Source organism: Lampetra planeri, chromosome 8 (genome assembly GCF_965212315.1).
Source record: "Lampetra planeri chromosome 8, kcLamPlan1.2.h2, whole genome shotgun sequence".
Taxonomy (NCBI): domain Eukaryota; kingdom Metazoa; phylum Chordata; class Hyperoartia; order Petromyzontiformes; family Petromyzontidae; genus Lampetra; species Lampetra planeri.
In genome coordinates, this window is record NC_136114.1 from 14,687,964 (window position 1) to 14,694,228 (window position 6,265).

A 6,265-nucleotide genomic window follows, 5' to 3' on the forward strand; every position below is an offset into this window, starting at 1 on the left:
AAGTAGTAATCGCAATTCATCTCGCTCATCGATGCTTGGCACAAACTAGTCATTAAAACATGATTTATAAAATACTGAAATGTGTTTATGTGGAGGGACAGACATGGGTATTGGGTGTTTTGTCAGCTTGATATTGGTCACGATTATATGTCTGGAAATATAAATGTGTTGTTGTTAACCGATCACCACCCGGCACAGCCAATTAGTAAGGTTTATATCACGTGAACAAAGCGTGCCAATTAGCTAGTACTTCAGCAGCAGCTACTTCAGCAGTAACTAATTGGCACGCTTTGGCTACGGGAGGCTTGTACATCTGTTTCCACTCAGGGGGAGGGGGGGAGGAGAAGTGATCTCTCCATTTTGTGTCTGGTCGGTTGGCCAGGTCCCGAAAATGTGGCGCCTGTAATCGAAAGCGGACAGATTGTGAATGTAAAGGAATTTGTATACTTGGGAAGTCTCTTGATATGATACAACGGCTGCACGAAAGACAGAAGAGCGATGATGGCAAAGGCAAGAGCAGTACTTCCAGGAATCAATCTCGTGTGGAGAAGCAAGCAAGTCGGCTATAAGACCAAACTTAGCATCTTAAGAACATGCGTCCAACATGCGAGACTTGGACATAAAAAAAAGACTGAGACAGATATTGGCACCCGAAATGTATTGCTACATAAGAATACTGCATATCAGCTGGGCCCAACGAGTGGCCAAGGTAAGGAAAAGGTTGCACCATAGAGGAATGGCCTGATGATGCAGGCAGTGATGAGAAGGAAACTGTCAGCATTTGGACACCTGTCTTGTGGTTGTTGTTGTTTGACTTGCATCCCACTGGGATTTTTGCACACAGCGTTGATATACGGTGCTTTTTTTTGGAATTTTTGCTGTGTTTTTTCTGGATTTTCAGTTTGCACATAGTCACATAGTCACTTTAAGATGTTTTCTTGTTCATGTTTTTTGTTTGTTGCGGTTGCACCCGATTCAAGAGCCGAATGGCTCACAGGGCTATACCTAATAAATGAACTTAAACTTGAACCTGTAGGATGGGCAACAGGAAAATTAAAACCGTGTTGTTCATGAAAACACGACCCGGACTCAACACTGAGTAGCTTTTGAGATGTGATGATATCGGATGATTTGGCAGTGCTTGCTGTCACTATACATAAATATATAAATGAATGTAACCCCGTGACCACACGCCACAGTCGCTGCGTGTCATCGCATTCCGCCTGGATGTGTTAGTGCCGACATCCCCACGGGATCTTTAACGCCCCCTTGGCATCCACGCGGCCACGCGCGTTGGTGATGAATTCCCCGCACGGTAACGAGGAGTGGCTTCTGTCGCGTGTGGACCTCGTTATTGACAACCAGGCGAGAGAGGTGAGCAGACGCTCCCGGGTGACCACGGCCAGAGTTTATTTTCACAGTCAGACGGCACGGGGCGCTGTGTGGATGATGAACCAACAGTGCCGAATTATCCTCGTAGCAAAAGTAGCTACACAAGCTACGGGCCCCGCACTTTCAAGGGCCCCGCGCTAAATGCTTTCAAGCTATCAATTCCGGTTCAGTGCTTCTGCACTTGCTCTATTACTATAGTACTATACCGCCTTCAACTTTTATAAACGACTGGGTGTTTAATGTTAGCGATTTGTCGTATTATCTGGCTGTATAGTAAATGAAAAAATACAATAACTTTAATATGCAAGTAACAAAAATTGTGTTTTAATATTTGTGTTTTTTTATGTTAGTGCCCCTTTATAACATATGCGACAGGCCCCGCACAAGTTTAATCCGGCACGGGCTGAGTGCTTCGCTGTGAGCACCAGGGTCGAGGGGGCCAACCCCACGCCACCGGAGGGCGACACTCGCAGCGAAGAATCCCGTGCGGCGCAGCCGCAGCGCCCGCGTGGAGTTCGGGCAGCGCCCCGCGGGCGAGCGGCTGCGTCTCGAGGCGGCGAACAGACGCGGGGCGGCGCAATTGTCCTGGGAGCGAGGGGAGACATCGGAGCGGGGCTCTGTTGCTGCTCGTGGCACGCGAGGGAGGGGGGGGAGGAGGGGACTGGGGGAGGAGGAGGGGACTGGGAGAGGGGCGCCGCTCCGTGGAGAGAGTCGCGGGGGGAGGCGGCGCTCAGCTTGCGCCCGGACAGGGGAAGGGGCCTTGGCAGTGGCGGTCGGGGTCGAGGCGGCTCCACCGAGAGGAGTGGAGCCGCCGTGGCGGGGTGGAGCTTGGCTGGGGGTCTGGGACAGGACGCCTCGGCCGCTGACGTGGAGGGGCCACGGGCGAGCGGAGTGGAGCCAGGTGAGAGGGGGGAGAGGCACGGGGAGGGGAGCGAGACGAGAGGGGAGAGACGGGGAGAGGAGGGTGGTCTCCTAGTGTTGCTCACTCGCTGTGATGCTCGCAATTGGGGTTGAGAACTTAAAGTTGATTCTTGCCTTTTAGACGCCGTGGTTGTTTGCTTACCACCAATCTTGCTGTGAAAGAGGTTATTACCCGTAACCAGAGGTGTGGACTCGAGTCATGTGACTTGGACTCGAGTCAGACTCGAGTCATGAATTTGATGACTTGTGACTCGACTTTGACTTGCATAACAATGACTTTGTCCCACCTATGAGATGTGGACTCGAGTCATGTGACTTGGACTCGAGTCAGACTCGAGTCATGAATTTGATGACTTGCGACTCGACTTGGACTTGCATAACAATGACTTTGTCCCACCTCTGCCCGTAACCCTCGTGGGTTTTAAAGAGCTGCGCGGAGTCAGTAATATTCATAACCCGTTACTGGTCGCTGTCTGTGTAGTAATATCGCAAATCCACTGCTGGATGAGTGCATTTTACAATCCGTGGTGGGTCTTGCGATTTTTTTACAATACTTAAGTGTTTTACGTTTTATTAAAAGATATAAACAACCAGATGTTAGCCGGTTTTATAACATTTCACGGAATTTTTCTCAGGCAAATCGTGTTTGTGGTGGTATTCTGTTGTAGAAATAGCAGTTTTAGTGCCAAATTGCATCGAAACCATGTCTAAGTGGTCATTGTAAATTTCACTTTTACTGTTTTTTCGTTGCGTGTGGAGTTTTCACCGATATTTTGCATCAAACCATAGCGTACAGCTGCAATACCCCGAACAACCGGCGTAAATGGGTTTATTTGCAATAAATTGACACTTTAAATGGGAAACTGCATAGAACAGCGCCCCCTAGTGAACAGCGCCCCCTAGCGGTAGAAGAGCGCCCCCTACTGGTGAAAATGTATTAGTGGCATTGGCAAAAATAAATAAATATTAATCTCTTTCCTCCATGCCCTCTTGTCCCCGCCGTTCCAGGTCTCCATCCAAGGTCGTCCACGTCTCTATTCCCTCCATGCCTCGGACTCCAATCTCCTGTACACACAGACATAGACACACACACACACACGTTAGTATTGTACACAGAGAGAAACATTTACATTACATATCACTCACCTTGCCTCGTGAAAGCCGTTGATGTTCCTGGATATTCGCCGCTGTGCCGGGATTCGAACCCATCACGTGCGGACTTCCACGATTGCCTCGCATCGCCTTGAGCCACCAAGTCCTCACACACATGTGTGCTGCTTTGTGCGTGTAGTTATTGCACTGAGCGCACGTGGCTGTTATAAACACACGCGATGACGTCATCACGTAAAGTTTAAATATCTAAAAGGGGAATCTCGGATTTGAACCTGTCTGCCCAATATAAAAGGGAGGCAGCTTCTCCATTACACCACACGGGCTTTGGTGTATGCTTTGAATGATTTGGTTATTAAATCGTCGTCTTTTCTCAACATCGTCATTGCAGATGTTTTATTTAAAAAAAAATATGAAGTTATTTAAATATTTATTACAAAACATGTGTTCAGCGTGGACTTGTTTTGAAAAAAAAAACTCGGTCGGTAGAAATAAAAAAATAAAAAAGCTGGATTCGAACTTGGGTCTCGATGATCGTCAACCTCGCGTGGATCCCACTCGCCCATCGAGCATCGGTGACGTGCCAGGGCTACACGTGGCGTGATGATGTCATCTCGTTATGGCATTGCGCGTGTGACGTGGCGATGGCCACGTTATTCAAAAGATAAATGCCAATGTCGAGGTCTGGCCACGACGGGAGGGCTTCAGCAGAGAGAGTGAGAGGTCGTGTCCGTGTCGCTGTTCATCCTCCGTTGAAGGAGCGCAGACCCACAGCGGGGTACTCTGCGGTCCATAGTTTGGGCTGCGTGGACACAGTCGCACTCCTGTGTCTTGCGTCTTTCATTATCCCACTGACGACGGAGACCTCGATGTGTCTAGCACTGGGAAAGTGACTTGCCACTGCACGCGTGGACGTGTAAGAGTGGGGGTAATTACGTGATCGCGTAGCATGAATGCAATTTCGCGTGACACAATTAAGTGCGGTGACGTCTTCACGTCTTTTGTTACGTAATGCTTTTAAAAAAACGATGTAAGATTCGAACCTGTGCCACGAACTCCAAAGCCCACCGTGTTGCCCTCTACACCACGAGGTGACGGTGACAAGTTGGGCCAGTTCTGGTTATTAAATAATCGTCAGTTTCACGTATTCTTCCAAAATAAGGTATTTCAAACAAAGCACTCCTGAGCATTTGATCCACCATGCACTTTAGAACGTCACTCCGGTAGTTTAAATATATACTCGCGTTATATAATAACGACAAGACCGACGGTGGGTTCGAACCCGGGACCCTCCGCGTGGCTGCCGCACACTCTCCCCGCTTGGCCACCTCACGGCCCCCTGTATCGCTCCAGCATCGCTCATCTCAGTTTAACACGGCGCAGACTTTCACGACCAATATTATATTCATAATAAAGGTTTTCGGGTGAGATCGCGTAAGTATTTGCCACAATTCTGGCAAATCGCCCGATGATGCTGGATGTAATTACCAGCGAAACGTCGTACTCAAATTGTAAATGTTGTGGATTCACTCTCCAACACGCCGGTGGGCTGAGGTAGTGAACTATTTGTCGTTTCGTTTACGTGACAAATCCCTTACTGATTGGCCGTGTTGGGTGGTGGAGGGTTTCGACATATTTATACTTACGCGATCTAACCCAAAAACCTTTATCATGACTTTTATAATTCACTGATTTCATTCAGGCATTACATTAACCGATTTCATTCACTCATATCATTCACTCATAAACTCATATTCACTGATTTCATTCACTCATATCATTCACTGATTTAATTCCCTCATATAAGTCATTGATTCTATTCACGAATATCATTAACTGATTTCAATAACTCATATTCACTGATTTAATTAACTGATTTCATTCATTCAAAAAACCTGGTGATGCTGCTGCTGCTGCGTTGACTGGTGCACAAAGCACAGTTAACAAAAACACTCAAAACACTGGCCTTAATATATACATTTTTTAATAACAGGCGACGTTTCGGGCAATGGCCCTATGAAGAAGGGCCACTACCCTTCATTTTGTAAAAAAAAAAACACAACGGATTCAGGATTCCTCCATCCAGCAGTGGATAGATAATGGCTGCTTATGTACAGTATTCTCTCCCATCCACGTCGTCCCAGCTCATCACGACTCATCCCGCGCCTCTCGTCTCTCCCCCTCTGTCCCTCTCAATGTCTCTCTGGGGCACTGAGGGGGGAGCCGGGGGGGAGCAGGGGGGGGGGGGCAGGGGGGGGGAGCAGGGGACGGTTGTTTTTCATCAGAACAAATCTCACCGTCACACGACGTCCGCTCGCTATCAGCCCCCGAGTATTCTTCTTGTTTAATCCGCCAGGGCCGTTCATTAAAGGCGCATGGCCCCGGGCTGGCCGTACGACAAACGTTGAGCGCCTTGAGAGAAGTTCAACTCGTGCCCAGGCGTCGGAGGAGACACGGCAGGGGATTCATTCCCCCTGCATCCGGCACACCGCATCCAGTATACATCTCGCTGTGGCTGTGTTTAGCAAAGATTTCCAGAGACAACTGCTCCTCACAGGGAGAACTTCGGAAGGCCGGCACTGCGCACGACGGGCTGGGTGGCCAGCACAACGCCCGGCCGCCTTTGTCTCACCCGTGGCGATGTTTACACATCGCACCAGGCACTCACTTGAGGCTGAGTCGACCGGTTCAGATAATCGTCACTGGTGTTGGTGGGCCGTGAGCGGGATTCAAACTCGGGTAAACGGGTTCGTTGCGCAGCGCGCTAACCGATGCTCTACCGCTCCCTGCTGCCATCAATTCTGCACCCACCACTACCGACACCACCGTCATAATCACCACC

At 49.1% G+C, this 6,265-nt stretch overlaps 1 long non-coding RNA gene across 1 annotated transcript; it reads left to right on the forward strand.

The window, feature by feature from the left end:
• The first annotated feature begins 2,074 nt into the window (after window positions 1–2,074).
• Window positions 2,075–3,942, forward strand: LOC144720399 (uncharacterized). Its single transcript, XR_013585755.1, has 2 exons — window positions 2,075–2,293; window positions 3,322–3,942. It is a non-coding gene; the product is annotated as an uncharacterized LOC144720399 (long non-coding RNA).
• The last annotated feature ends 2,323 nt before the right edge of the window (window positions 3,943–6,265 follow it).